We start from the raw sequence: 16,483 nt of genomic DNA, 5'->3' as shown, positions 1-16,483 counted from the left end.
AGGCATGTGAGCTGACCATCCACCAGCCCTGGGAGATTCCTAGACTGGCAGCAGCTCTGTTTGGCTGTTACTGCAACAGCATAACAAATAGGTCCCAGAGCCTGATAAGCTGTGAAGAGTGAACCAAAACCTTTTATGAAGCTGGTTTTTCTAGTGCAAAGAGGACACACAAATTCTACCCAGCTGACTACAGTGGTGATAACAGAGCTAACATCTGGGTCTTGGCTTTGTGTAGGAAAGAATTTAAATGCTCTGGAATAAATTGTATCTCTGAGCATGCTATGTTACTCTATGGCTTTAGAGTCAAATTGTACGTGAGTCAAGCAGAACAGGAATGTGCCACCTTTAATGGTATTTTACCACTAATATAACTGGTAAGACCCCTGGATTATCTGAGAAGGGAATATAAAACTTACCTTGGATGAACATTTCTGTTAGGCAACACAGGACTCACACACACACACACACACACACACACCCAACATGCTTTAAAATGAATACACAGGAGGTGTATGGCACAGCAGTTAAGGTGCTGCTTGGGATGCCTGCATGTCATATGTGAGTTCCTGGATCTGAGTCTCAGCTCTGCTTCTGATTCAGCTTCCTGCTAATGCAAGTATCTGGGTCACTGAAACCCATGTGGCAATCTTGGATTGAGTTCCTGGCCCCAGGCTGCAGCCTGTCTTGGCCTTAGATATTACAAGCATTTAGGAAGTAAACCAGCAATTAAAGATTTGCATTCATTCATTGTCTCTCTCTTTCTCTCTCTGCTTTTCAAATAAATAACCAACAATAAAATAAAATGAATACACAGTGTAACAGGAAACAAGAGAAAATGATCTGCCATGAACAAGAATCAGCAAGAAAACAAAACAAAGAGAAGAACCCTAAGGACTTCTGATAAAGCTACATGACAGAGATAACAGATCAATTACATTCAAAATTATTAAAAGGGTAAAAAGAATATAAACCAAAAGGAAAGCATACAGTACACAAACACACAATAAGTTTGTTCTAAAAATAACCCAGTATAAAGACAAGAAAGCAGATTCCTGGCAATCTGGAGAGAGTGGTGGGTGGAAGGAGAGGAAAAAGCCATCTGGGCTTACAAAATTATATCTGTTTCTCAGCGGTTCATCTTTTAGATTCAAGGCATCAAGAAACACAATACTCTTCCTGCTAAATGGCATTGTACTTAAATACGATGCTCTTATTCCAAAGAACTCAAACAGCTGTATTTCTTCAATCTTTAGCAATCAGTTCTATAATTAGAATGCTATAATAGAGCTTACATCAGACATCAGTAACGGGTAACCAGGTGTCCTAGCCACTTAGACTCTGATGCTTTGGGCACCACATACTCTGATGGTGTCCCTTTGCCCTCAGCATAGGGCCACTTTATCTCAAATCTGAATACCATTGGTGAAATTAAATCTATTCTTTTTTTTACTATTTTTTATTTTTCTTTTGTTAAATAAGGCACTGATGGCTCTTTATTTTGCAATGCTTTCCTCTTTCAGAAGCTAGGACAAATTTTCCCATGTTTGAATTATATTATGCAGGTTTCTATTTAAGAAATTTTCATATTCTTGCAATCAATTAATTCTTCAATGACAGTGACTGAGTGTAGTGACTGATAAAAACTTTCTGGCTATTTGTCACACATTAAAATAGCTCTATTTTACTTTTTTTTTTTTTTTTTTTTTTGGTACTGTGAATGTTACTACTTTGTTTCTTACTCTGTCTTTCCCCACAAAGTCATTCTTGTCATTTACTTCCTTCTCCGCCAAAAAATAAAAATAAAAAATACAAGCTGTTGTTTAAGAAACTTATAGTTTCTTGTCAATGTATCCAATATACCTTTACCTTAGAGAAAACTTAAAACTTCCAAATGTTAATTACTGGAAAACTTTCAAATTGATCCATAAAGAGGATTCTCAGTATTCACAATCTTATTTTATGTTCTTCAGAAATGTCTCCAGAACCATTTAAATTAATAGCTCCTCAGAGTCACTGTTTTAATACTTCAGCTGAGGACAAAATATATGCTCTATCTTCATAAGATGCTATAATCCCTAAGAGTTACAGTCCATCCCTTTTTCCCAGACTCTCAAACTTGATGACTTTGTTATTAGAAACACAGGCACAGGCCGGCGCCTTGGCTCACTTGGCTAATCCTCCGGCTGCGGAATCGGCACCCCGGGTTCTAGTCCTGGTTGGGGCACCAGATTCTGTCCCGGTTGCTCCTCTTCCAGTCCAGCTCTCTGCTGGAGGATGGCCCAGGTCCTTGGGCCCTGCACCCGCCTGGGAGACCAGGAGGAAGCACCTGGCTCCTGGATTCGGATTGGCGCAGTGCTGGCCATGGCACGCCGGCCGTAGTGGCCATTTTGGGCATGAACCAATGGAAAAAGGAAAACCTTTCTCTCTGTCTCTCTTTCTGTCTATCTCTGCCTATCAAAATAAATAAATAAATAAAAGAAACACAGGTACAGAAACCAATTGTGTGGCAGTGACTGAACACTTAAACAGTGCTGCAAATCTTCCTATCTGCACCTACATTTGCTGACAAACACTTTTGCCTACAAGGGCAGGCATGTTGGGAGTGCAAAGCATTTGGCAACTCCCCTGCTATAAAATCATTAGAAATCACTAAGCTTTCTATTCACAACTGAGTCCTTTTTTTAACCCAACAAGAAGTGGTCTTATTCTGTCAGAGAAGGATCAAGTCTCCATGAATCACTTCCTTTTTTGGGACTATGAATATATCTGTTGGGCCAAGTGACTTGGGCCTAAAACAGGGGTACCTGCATAGCATGCTAAAATCCAATGTAGTTATCTGGATTCATTCTTTAAAAATGACCTACATGAAGAACTTCCAGAAGAGTGAATATAACAATCTGAAAATTTACTCATTATGTCATAAAAGCAATTTGAACACTGGCAGAAAGTTGTCAACATCAACTTTTTCAGAATCCTGAAAATTAACTAATGGCTTAAAATCATCCAAGGAGCATGTATTCAATAAGAGTGGCTGACATTCAATAACAACAGTGAGCTTTGTGGCAATTTAACTTGCTCCAAGCCCATTCCTTTGTCCCAGCTCTATGGTAGCATTGAATACTAACAATCTCATGACTAGGGGAACAGCCACTGGAGGGGACAGAATGGATTTAGAGCGCCACAAGAGTCCCATTCCCAGAACATTTTCCAACTGGACTTGTCTGGCAGCTCTCTGGAAATCCCCATTTATAGAGTTGGTATTTATCTGGCCTAAGAATTTGCTTAGTGCAGAGTCTTTTGCCTAGGACACTTGTTGAAAACAAAGTGTTCAACATCACAGGTGTCTGAGGTGAGGACACAGGGCACACAAAAGGCTGAACAACAACAGCAAAACTTAAAAGGAAAAGCAGGAAAACGGAGGCCCATAGGGAGTTTTTGAAACACTCCTGTACATCCTAAGAGGTCTTGAAGGCCACATGTGTACACAGGCTTTGCACATGCCCAGAATAAACTTGAAAAGGCCACACTCTCACCTGTAGTTGACCTTGAGGCTCTAAGAAAACAGGAGGAGAATGCAAAATCAGGAATATAAACTGTCCCAGAGCATTGAAGGCAGGTCCCAGTAGGCACAGAGAGCTACTCAACAAAGGAGAGATTTATTTGCTCAAGTATTTAAGGAAATCTCCATGCAATAATTAAATGACTACTAAGCAATCCAAACTGAAACTTCAGTGGTCCTACATTTACAAACTTCACAGTATTGGTTCTGGAATGTCACAAAACAACCAAACAGCAACAACAGTGGGAACAGCAACAAATGACAAAGAAAGAAACCCTGAAAAAGGTGAATCTGACTGCAAGAGTTGCCAACATGTTATTTAAAATATCCATTTTTTAACAAAAAATCATGACACACATAAAGATACAGAAAAGTACAACCCACATGCAAGGGGGAAAAAATCAACAGAAAATGTTTCTGAGGAGACCCATGTATTGGATTTACCAGATAAAAACTTTAAAGCAGCTAATCTGAAGAACTAAAGAATTTAGTAACTAAATAACTAAAATAATATAGCTGTACAATGTCTAACAAATAGAGACTATCAGTAAGAAGGTCAGAAATTATAAAGGAGAAACAAGTACAAACTGTGGAGTTAAAAATCACAATAACTGAAATGAAAAAATTCACCAGAAGGGCCCAGCAACAGAAATAACCTGGCAGAATAAAGAATCAAACTTGAGACATGTCAGTTGAGACTACCCAGTTAAGGAAGAGAAGCCAAAAAAGAATGAAATGAAATGAACAGAGATTCAGAGACCTGTAGCACATCAGCATGCCTATCAATATATGCATAATGGAAGTTCCTGAGAAAAGAAGAAACAAAGTTGAAGAAAGAATAATTGAAGAAATAATGACCTGGGCCAGTGCCACGGTGCAGTGAGTTAAGCCGCCATCTGCAGTGCTGGCATCCCATGTGGGCAATGTTTCAAGTCCCAGCTGCTCCATTTCCCATTCAGCTCTCTGTCAATGTGCCTGGGAAAGCAGCAGAGGATGGCCCAATTTCTTGGGCCCTTGTACCCACATGGGAGACCTGGCAGAAGCTCCTGGTTCCTGGTTTTGGCCTAAAAGCCCTAGCCATTGAGTGGCCATTTAGGGAGTGAAAGAGAAAATGGAAGATTTCTCCTTCTGTCTCTCTTCTTTCTCTCTCTCTATAACTCTTTCAAATAAACAAATTTTTTTAAAAATGCAAATTTCCAAAGTTGATTAAGATTATTAATATATCTTCCTAGAAACACCATGAACTCTTAGTAGAACAAACTCAAAGAAATTCTCACTTAGTATATCACAAACTGTCAAAAGCTAAAGCCACAATAAGAATCTTGAAAGTAAAGATAGAAGTGAATCAGTATGTACAACAATCCTCTGCAAGATTAGTAAGTTATTTTTTATCAGACTCTATGGAGGCAAGAAGGTAGTAGAGTGACATACTCAAAGTGCTGAAAAGCTGTTGAGCAGGGCCAGTATTGTGGAACAGTAGGTAAGGCCACCACTTGTAATGCCAGCATCCTACATGCGTAAACGTTCGAGTCCCAGCTTCTCCACTTCTGATCCAGCTCCCTGCTGCTGTGCCTGGGAAAGCACTGGAAGATGGCCCAAATCCTTGGGCTCCTGTGTCCACATGAAAGACCCAGAAGAAGCTCTTGGTTCTTGGCTTTGGTCTGGCCTGGCCTTGGTCGTAGTGGCCATCTGGGAGAGTGAACCAGTGGATGGAAGATTTCTCTCTCTGTCTCTACCTACCTCTCTCTCTGTGTAACTGGTCTTTCAAATAAAAGTAAATCTTTAAAAAAAGAGAGAGACTATTGATCAAAAATTCTATCTGCCAAATTTACCTTCAGAAATGAAAAAGAAATTAAAATAATACCTTATTAAAAATTGTGGGGCCGGTGCTGTGGTGCAGTAGGTTAATCCTCCACCTGCGGCACCGGCATCCCATATGGGCACTGGTTCTAGTCCCAGCTGCTCTTCTTCCAATCCGGCTCTCTGTTATGACTTGGGAAAGCAGTAGGAGATGTCATTGGGCCCTGCACCCATATGGGAGACCAGAGGAAGCTCCTGGCTCCTGGCTTCAGACTGGTGCAGCTCCGGCCATTGTGGCTATTTGGGGAGTGAACCAGTAGACAGTGAACCAGTGGACAGAAGACCTTTCTCTCTGTCTCTACCTATGTATGTAACTCTAACTCTCTCTCAAATAAATAAATAAAATCTGTAAAAAAAAAATTTGTGAGACTGTCTTGCTCACAAACCTGATCTACATGAAAAGATAATGGTAATACATGAGGCTGAAATGATAGGATAACAGAGCCAAATCTGAAGGCGAAGAATGCAAAGGAAACACAAGGAGGCCCAGGGCGTGGGCCCCTGAACCCACATGGGAGACCCGGTATAAGCTCCTGGCTCCTGAATTTGATTCAGCCTAGCTCTGGCCATTGTGGCCAATTAGGGAGTGAACCAGTGGATGGGAGACTTTTCTCTCTGTCTCTATCTCTGTAACTCTACTCCTCAAACAAATAACTAAAATATAAAAAAAAAAAACACAAGGAAAGTTATACACATAAGTCAATATAAAAGTACGAATGAGTTGCTTGTATCACTTTTTTTTCTTCTTGTTTTAAAAGACGAGTGTGGGGGCCGGGGCTGTGGTGTAGAAGGTTAAGCCTCCACCTGCAATGCCAGTATCCCATATGGACAACACTTCAAATCCCAGCTGTTCCACTTCCAACCCAGCTCCCTGCTAATGACCTGGGCAAGCAGTGGAGGACGGTTTAAGTGCTTGGGCCCCTACACCCATGTGGGAAATCCTGAGAGGGGTCTTGGTTCTTGACTTTGGTGTGGCCCAGTCTCAGCCACTGTGGCCATTTCAGGATGAACTGGAGATGGAAGGACTCTCTCTCTCTCTCTCTGTGTCTCTGCCTTTCAAATAAAAAAAAAATCTTTAAAAATAAATGGGAGCCGGCTCTGTAGCAAGTGGGCAAGGCTGCCACCTGCAGTGCCAGCATCCCATATGGGCACCAATTCGAGTCCTGTCTGTTCTCCTTCTGATCCAGCTCTCTGATATGGCCTGGGAAAACAGTAGAAGATGACCCAGGTCCTTGTGCCTCTGTATCTGTGTGGGAGATCTGGAAGAAGCTCCTGGCTCCAGCCATTGCAGCCAATTGAGGAACGAAGCAGTGGATGGAAGATTTCTCTCTCTCTTTCTGTCTCTCTCTGCCTCTCCTGTTCTCTCTGTGTAACTCTGCCTTTCAAACAAATAAATAAATCTTGTAAAAAATAAAAATAAATAATTGTATAAAGCAATAATTATAAAACTGTGTTGATAATCGTTTGTAAGCCAATGGTATAATTTTCATTACAATAATCCCAAAAAGAAAGGGGAGGGAATGGAATTATATAAATTTTGTATGTTGTTCCTACCGTTCGACCCAGCCATCCCACTCCTTGGAATTTACCCAAAGGAATTTAAATTGGCAAACAAAAAAGCGGTCTGCACCCTAATGTTTATTGCAGCACAACTCACAATAGCCAATACCTGGAACCAACCTAAATACCCATCAACGGTAGACTGGATAAAGAAATTATGGGATATGTACTCTTTAGAACACTATACCGCAGTAAGAAACAATGAAATCCAGTCATTTGCAACAAAATGGAGGAATCTGGAACACATCATGCTGAGTGAAATAAGCCAGTCTCAAAGGGACAAATATCATGTTCTCCCTGATTGGTGACAACTGACTGAACACCAAAAAGGAAACCTGAAGTGAAATGGACACTATGAGAAACGGTGACTTGATCAGCATAGCCCTGACTGTTAATGAACAACTTAATACATTATCCCTCTTAGTATTTTTTTGTCTGTTCTACCTAATACGACTGGTTTAATTCTGTAATTAATACACAGTTATTCTTAAGTGTTGAAAATTAACTGAAATGTGATCCCTGTTAAACATAAGAGTGGGAATAAGAGAGGGAAGAGATGTATAATTTGGGACATGCTCAATCGGACTTGCCCAAAACAGTAGAGTTAGAAACATACCAGGGGATTCCAATTCAATCCCATCAAGGTGGCATGTACCAATGCCATCTCACTAGTCCAAGTGATCAATTTCAGTTCACAATTGATCATAATTATAGGACTAAGAGCCAAAGGGAGCACATAAACAAGTCTAGTGTCTGCAAATACTAGCTGATAGAATAAAAAAGGGAGAGAACGATCCAACATGGGAAGCGAGATACACAGCAGACCCATAGAATGGCAGATGTCCTAAACAGCACTCTGGTCTCAGAATCAGCCCTAAAGGCATTCGGATCCAGCTGAAAAGCCCATGAGAGTATTTCAGGCATGGAAAGCCAAGACACTCTGGCAAAAACAAACAAACAAACAAACAAACAAAAAACCAACAACAACAACAAAAACATCCTAAATGAAAGATCTCTGTGAGTGAGATCCGAGTTGAAAGAAAGAACAGGTCTTCAAAGAAGGAGGTACCTTTCTCTGAAGGGAGGAGAGAACCTCCACTTTGACTATGACCTTGTCTAAATAAGATAAGAGTCGGAGAACTCAAAAGGCTTCCATAGCCTTGGAAACTCATGACTGGAGCATAGGGAGATTACTGATGCCATAAACAGGAGTGTCAATTTGTAAAGTCAACAACAGGAGTCACTGTGCACTTACTCCTCATGTAGGATCTCTGTCCTTAATGTGCTGTACATTGAGATTTAATGCTATAATGAGTACTCAGACAGTATATTTCACTTTGTGTTTCTATGTGGGTGCAAACTGTTGAAATCTTTACTTAATGTATACTAAACTGATCTTCTGTATATATAAAAAATTGAAAATGCATCTTGATATGAATGGAAGGGGAGAGAGAGCAGGAAAGGGGAGGGCTGCGGGTGGGAGGGAAGTAATGGGGGGGGTCAATGTAGTCCATAAGCTGTACTTTGGAAATCTATATTCATTAAATAAAAGTAAAAAAAAAATTTGTATGTTGTTGAAATTAAGTTGGCATTAAATTCAAACTAGAATTTTCTAAATTAGAACAACAGTTATAATTCTTGGTAAAATCCCTAAGAAAATAACTAAAAAGATAAGTCACAAAAGAAATAAAAAAAAGATAAACTAGAAAATATCTAATTTTTAGAAGATATGGCTTTACTGATGAAATCTGCCAAATTTTTAAGGAAGATTTATTATAAATATTTCACAAAAAATTTCAAACAATAGGAGAGGAGAGAACACTACTCAATTCATTTCATGTGGTAGGTATTAATTTGAGACCTAAACCAAAGATATGACAACAAAAGAAAATGACAAGCTAATATCCTTCATGATCATATCTGTTAACATCCTCAGTAAAATACTAACAAACCAAATCTAGAAACATAAAGAAAGGATTATATACCATAACCAAGTCCAATTTTTCCCAGGGATGGAAGGTTGATTTAACATGTGAAAATTAACATAGTATGCTATGTTAATAGAATAAAAGATAAAATACATACGATCTTCCTAAGGGACTAGGAAAAGCATGTGACAAAATCTGATATCCTATCATAATAAAATATTCCACAAACTGGAATTAAAGGAATTTTACTAACCTAATTGTTTATTTCATTTTGTGATGTTCTAATAAAATACCTAAGTTGGGTATTTTTTAAAGAAAAGAGGTTTATTTACTTCACAGTTCTGGATATTTAAGAGTATGGCACTGACATGTGACTGGCCCTGGTGAGGGCTTCATGGTAGGAATGTATAGGGAGGAAGAGGCAGGGAGCAAGAGACTAGGAGGGGCCAGGTTCATTCTTTTTATAACAACCCATTCTCATGGGAACTAACCCATTAATCCCTTCCAAATGTTGTGTCCTTACCTAATTATCTGCCACTAGGCACCCTCTCTCTCTTTCACTTTCACTTTCTCTCTCTCCCTCTCCCTCTCCTCTCTCCCTCTCTCTCCTTCTCTCCCTCTCTCTCTCCTCTCTTCTCTTTAAAATATTTAAATATTTTCACTTTGTTTGAAAGACATAGACAGAGCCATCTTCCATTTGCTGGTTCATTCCCCAAAGACTTGTAGTAGTCAAGCCTGGGCCAGGCTGAAGAGAAGAGCCATGAATTGAGTCCTGAGTCTCCTAGGTAGGTGGAAGGGACTCAAGTACTTGCGCCATGACCTGCAGCCTCCCAAGGTACGTATTAGTAGAAGGCTAGATTGCTGTGTATCCAGGAATCAAATCAGGCACTGTGATTTGGGACAGGAGCACACTAAGTGGCATCTTTTTTTTTTATTTAGTAAATATAAATTTCCAAAGTACAGTTTATGGATTACAATGGCTCCCCGCCCCCCATAATTTCCCTCCCACTCGCACCCCTCCCATCTCCCGCTCCCTCTCCCATTCCATTCACATCAAGATTCATTTTCAATTATCTTTATGCACAGAAGATCGATTCAGTATATATTAAGTAAAGATTTCATCAGTTTGCACCCACACAGAAACACAAAGTGTAAAATACTGTTTCAGTACTAGTTATAGCATTACTTCACATTGGACAACACATTAAGGACAGATCCCACATGAGAAGTACACAGTGACTCCTGTTGTTGACAGGTACCTCCTTCTTTGATGGCCCCATTCTTTCCACTGGGATCTCACTCGCAGAGATCTTTCATTTAGGTGTGTTTTTTTTTTTTTTTTTTTTTTGCCAGAGTGTCTTGGCTTTCCATGCCTAAAATACTCTCATGGGCTCTTCAGCCATATCCAAATGCCTTAAGGGCTGATTATGAGGGCAGGGTGCTATTTAAGACATCTGCCATTCTATGAGTCTGCTGTGTGTCCTGCTTCCCATGCTGGATCATTCTCTCCTTTTTTTATTCTATCAGTTAGTATTCACAGACACTAGTCTTGTTTGTGTGATCCCTTTGACTCTTAGACCTATCAGTGTGATCAATTGTGAACTGAAATTGATCACTTGGACTAGTGAGATGGCATTGGTACATGCCACATTGATGGGATTGTATTGGAATCCCCTGGCAGGTTTCTAACTCCACCATTTGGGGCAAGTCCGATTGAGCATGTCCCAAATTGTACATCTCCTCTTCTCTTATTCCCACTCTTATATTTAACAGGGTCACTCTTCAGTTAAAATTTAAACATCTAAGAATAATTGTGTGTTAATTACAGAGTTCAACCAATAGTACTAGAACAAAACAAAGAAAAAATACTAAAATGGATAAAGTATTACATTGTACATCAACCGTCAGGACAAGAGCTGATCAAGTCACTGCTTCTCATAGTGTCCATTTCACTTCAACAGGTTTCCCCTTTGGTGCTCAGTTAGTTGTCACCGATCAGGGAGAACATATGATATTTGTCCCTTTGGGACTGGCTTAATTCACTCAGCATGATGTTTTCCAGACTCCTCCATCTTGTTGCAAATGACTGGATTTCACTGTTTTTGACTGCTGTACAGTATTCTATAGAGTATATGTTCCATAATTTCTTTATCCAGTTTACTGTTGATGGGCATTTGGGTTGGTTCCAGGTCTTAGCTATTGTGAATTGAGCTGCAATAAACATTAATGTGCAGACAGCTTGTTTGTTTGCCAATTTCCTTTCCTTTGGGTAAATTCCAAGGAGTGGGATGGCTGGGTCGAACGGTAGGGTTATATTCAGGCTTCTGAGGAATCTCCAGACTGACTTCCATAGTGGCTTGACCAGTTTGCATTCCCACCAACAGTGGGTTAGTGTCCCTTTTTCCCCACATCCTCGCCAGCATCTGTTGTTGGTAGCTTTCTGTATGTGAGCCATTCTAACCGGGGTGAGGTGAAACCTCATTGTGGTTTTGATTTGCATTTCCCTGATTGCTAGTGATCTTGAACATTTTTTCATGTGTCTGTTGGCCATTCGGATTTCCTCTTTTGAAAAATGTTTATTGAGGTCCTTGGCCCATCTCTTAAGTGGGTTGTTTGTTTTGATGTTGTGGAGTTTCTTGATTTCTTTGTAGATTCTGGTTATCAACCCTTTATCTGTTGCATAGTTTGCAAATATTTTTTCCCATTCTGTCAGTTGCCTCTTCACTCTCTGTTTCTTTTGCAGTACAGAAACTTCTCAATTTGATGCAATCCCAATAGTTAATTTTGGCTTTGACTGCCTGCGCCTCCAGGGTCTTTTCTAGGAAGTCTTTGCTGGTACCTACATCTTGCAGGGTTTCTCCAGTGCTCTCTAATAATTTGATGGTGTCAAGTCGTAGATTTAAGTCTTTAATCCATGTTGAGTGAGTTTTCGTGTAAGGTGAAAGATAGGGGTCTTGCTTCATGATTCTGCACTTGGAAATCCAATTTTCCCAACACCATTTATTGAATAGACTGTCCTTTCTCCAGGGATTGGTTTTAGATCCTTGATCAAATATAAGTTGGCTGTAGATGTTTGGATTGATTTCTGGTGTTTCTATTCTGTTCCATTGGTCTACCCATCTGTTTCTGTACCAGTACCATGCTGTTTTGATTACAACTGTCCTGTAGTATGTCCTGAAATCTGGCATTGTGATGCCTCTGGCTTTGTTTTTGCTGTACAAGATTGCTTTAGCTATTCCTGTGTCTCCATATGAATTTCAGCATCATTTTTTCCAGATCTGAGAAGAATATCTTGGGTATTTTGATTGGTATTGCATTGAATCTGTAAATTGCTTTTGGGAGAATGGACATTTTGATGATATTGATTCTTCCAATCCATGAGCATGGAAGATTTTTCCATTTTCTGGTATCCTCTTCTATTTCTTTCTTTAAGGTTTTGTAATTTTCATCGTAGAGATCTCTAACGGCCTTTGTTAAGTTTATTCCAAGGTATTTGATTGTTTTTGTAGCTATTGTGAATGGGATTGATCTTAGAAGTTCTTCCTCAGCCGTGGCATTGCCTGTGTATACAAAGGCTGTTGATTTTTGTGCATTGATTTTATATCCTGCTACTTTTCCAAACTCTTCTATGAGTTTCAATAGTCTCTTAGTAGAGTTCTTTGGATCCTCTACATATAGAATCATGTCATCTGCAAAGAGGGATAGTTTGAGTTCTTCCTTCCCAATTTGTATCCCTTTAATTTCTTTTTCTTGCCTAATAGCTCTGGCTAGAACTTCCAGAACTACATTGAATAGCAGTGGTGAGAGTGGGCATCCCTTTCTGCTACCAGCTCTCAGTGGAAATGCTTCCAACTTTTCCCCATTCAATAGGATGTTGGCCGTGAGATTTTCATAAACTGTTTTGATTGTATTGAGGAATGTTCCTTCCATACCCAGTTTGCTTAGAGTTTTCATCATGAAAGGGTGTTGTATTTTATCAAATGCTTTCTCGGCATCTATTGAGATAATCATATGGTTTTTCTTCTGCATTCTGTTAATGTGGTGTATCACACTGATTGATTTGAGAACATTGAACCATCCCTGCATACCAGGGATAAATCCCACTTGGTCTGGGTGGATGATCTTTCAGATGTGTTGTTGCATTCTATTGGCGAGAATTTTATTGAGGATTTTTGCATCTATGTTCATCAGGGATATTGGTTTGTAATTCTCTTTCAATGCTGCATCTTTTTCCGGCTTAGGAATTAAGGTGATGCTGGCTTCATAAAAAGAATTTGGGAGGATTCCCTCTTCTTCGATTGTTCTGAATAGTTTGAGAAGAATTGGAGTTAGTTCTTCTTTAAATGTCTGGTAGAATTCAGCAGTGAATCCATCTGGTCCTGGGCTTTTCTTTGTTGGGAGGGCCTTTATTACTGTTTCAATTTCTGTCTCAGTTATGGGTCTATTTAGGTTTTCGATGTCTTCCTGGTTCAATTTAGGTAGGTTGCATGTGTCCAGGAATCTATCCATTTCTGATAGGTTTCCCTGTTTGGTGGCATACAAGTAAGTCCTTGTAGTAATTTCTGATGATTCTTTTTATTTCTGTGGTATCTGTTGTTACATTTCTTTTTCATCTCTGATTTTACTGATTTGGGTCTTTTCTTTTTTTAGTTAGTTGGGCCAATGGGGTGTCAATTTTGTTTATTTTTTCAAAAAGCCAGCTCCTCATTTGGCTGATTTTTTCTAATTTTTTTTATTCAATCCTGCTGATTTCTTCTCTGATTTTAATTATTTCTCTTCTCCTACTAGATTTGGGTCTGGTTTGCTCAGATTTTCTAGATCCTTGAGATGCAGTGAAAGCTCATCTATTTGGTGCCTCTCCAATTTCTTGATGTAGGCACCTATTGATATGAACTTTCCTCTTAACACTGTTTTTGCTGTATCCCATAAGTTTTGGTATGTTGTGCTGTTATCCTCATTTATTTCCAGAAAGTTTTTGATTTCTCTTTTGATTTCTTCTATGACCCATTGTTCATTCTGGAGCATGTTGTTCAATCTCTATGTGTTTGCATATGCTCTAGGGATTCCTGAGTTGCTCATTTCCAACTTCATTCCTTTATGGTCTGAGAAGCTGCATGGTATGATTCTAATCTTTTGAATTTGCTGAGACTTGCTTTATGGCCTAGTATGTCGTCAATCCTAGAAAAGGTTCCATGTACTGCTGAGAAGAATGTAAATGCTTTCTGTGTAGGATGAAAAGTTCTGTAGATATCTGTCAGATCCATTTGGACTATAGTGTCATTTAAATCTACTGTCTCTTTGTTGATCTTCTGTCCTGTTGATCTGTCTATTTCTGAGAGTGGAGTATTGAAGTCCCTCAGTACTATTGTATTGGGGTCTAAGTCTCCCTTTAAGTCCTTAACAAATCTTTTAAATAAATCGGTGTCTTTCAACTGGACAGTTCGGGCCATTAACGTTCACTGTGACTATTGATAAGTAATTAGGTACATATACATTGATAATCATTATATCTTCCTGTTGAATTGATACCTTAATCATTATATAGTGCCCCTCTTTGTCTCTCCTAACAGTTTTTGTGGTAAAGTGTATGTTGTCCGATATTAAGATAGCTATGCCCGCTCTTTTTTCATTTCTGTTGGCATGGTATATCTTTTTCCAGCCTTTCACTTTCAGTCTGTAAGCATCTTTGTTGGAAAGATGTGTTTCTTGCAAGCAGCAAATAGATGGGTTTTGTTCCTTAACCCAATCAGCCAATCGATGTCTTTTAACTGGACAGTTCAGGCCATTCACGTTCACTGTGACTATTGATAAGTAGTAACTTTGCCCTGCCATTTGCCAAAGATATTTTCTAATATATGCTTTGAACTTCCTGTGATCTTTTGCTGTAAGGTTTCCTTCCTTTACCTTCTTTCATACTGATGACCGTGTTTCTGTGTTTCTGTGTGTAACACATCTTTAAGCATCTTTTGCAGGGCTGGACGAGCGGCGACAAATTCTTTCAATTTCTGTTTGCTATGAAAGGTCTTTATTTCACCTTCATTCACAAATGAGAGCTTTGCAGGATATAATATTCTGGGCTGGCAGTTTGTCTCTGTTAGTACCTGGGCTATGTCTCGCCATTCCCTGCTCGTTTGTAGGGTTTCTGATGAAAAGTCGGCTGTGAGTCTAATTGGAGATCCTCTGAGAGTAATCTGACGTTTCTCTCTTGCACATTTTAGGATCTTTTCTTTCTGTTTCACTGTGGAGAGTTTAATTACAACGTGTCGTGGTGAGGATCTCTTTTGGTCATGTTTATTGGGGGTTCTATGAGCTTCCTGTACTAGGATGTCTCTGTCCTCCAAACCTGGGAAATTTTCTGCTAGTATCTCATTAAAAAGGCCTTCTAATCCTTTCTCTCTCTCCATGCCTTCAGGAACTCCTAGAACCCGAATGTTGGTTTTTTTAATAGTATCCTGTAGATTCCCGACAATATGTTTTAGATTTCTAATTTCCTCTTCTTTTCTTTGGTTTGACTGTATCCTTTCCTGTTCTCTGTCTTCTAAGTCCGATATTCTCTCTTCTGCTTCACTCATTCTGTTTTTAAGGCTCTCTAATGTGTTTGTAATTTGATCTATTGAATTCTTCATTTCATTATGATTTCTTGTCACTATCACAGTTTCATGTTCTACTAGTTGCTTCATTTCATTTTGATTCCTCCTTAATATTTCATTTTCACAAGAGAGATTTTCTATCCTGTCCAGTAAGGATTTCTGTAGTTCAAGAATTTGTTTTTGAGAACTTCTTAATGTTCTTATCAATTTTTTGAGATCCGCTTCTTGCATTTCTTCTATCTTGTCATCTTCATAATCTTGAATTGGTGTGTCTTTATCATTTTGGGGCATTGTAGTGTCTTCCTTGTTCTTGTTACCTTGGTTTCTGCGTTTGTTTGGCATTGTGGAGATATTCTTTGGTGTCTTTGCTGTGGTGTTTTTTCTCGTTATACTATGACTCTAGATTAAGTGGACTGTCTGCTTTTGATGGAGCCTTACAGGCTTGAGATGGGTGTGGCCTGAGAGCTCTGTTTGGTTCCTCAGGGTCAAGGGTGTGCCAAAGGTGATACTCCCAGGTTATGCGTGGTAAATCTCTCTCTCTTTCCTTCTTTCTTTTTTGATTCAAAAGGGAAGTAATTCCACACAGCTGAACAGAACTGGAGGTAGTTAGCAGGTGAATGATATACCCACAGGAGCCAGAGATCGGAAGCTCTTTCCCAAGGACCACACAGGGAATCTGTTCTGCCCTCAGTGTGGGCTCAAATTCTCCTGCAGTCTCCCACTGGGTTGCCAAAGTTACGGAATTGTAGCATCTCTGGAGAGTACTCACGTGAATTCCGTGAGTTCTCTCACCCACCGTCTCTTTTTTCACAGTCTCAGTTCATTAGCACCACACATTCACTAGGTCCTAATCTCCTGTTATTTCACCCCCCCACCCTGAGTCAGCTTTTTCTGCTAGGCTGAAGGCTGGTGCAGACCTGAGGTCGCCCTGCTTATGACGTATGTCCAAAATGGCACCCTCTCTTTGTCTTGCTCGCCTTTCAGAG

The sequence above is a fragment of the Oryctolagus cuniculus genome, chromosome 10 (assembly GCF_964237555.1).
Source record: "Oryctolagus cuniculus chromosome 10, mOryCun1.1, whole genome shotgun sequence".
Lineage (NCBI taxonomy): Eukaryota > Metazoa > Chordata > Mammalia > Lagomorpha > Leporidae > Oryctolagus > Oryctolagus cuniculus.
Note: the sequence above shows the minus strand (reverse complement) of the source record.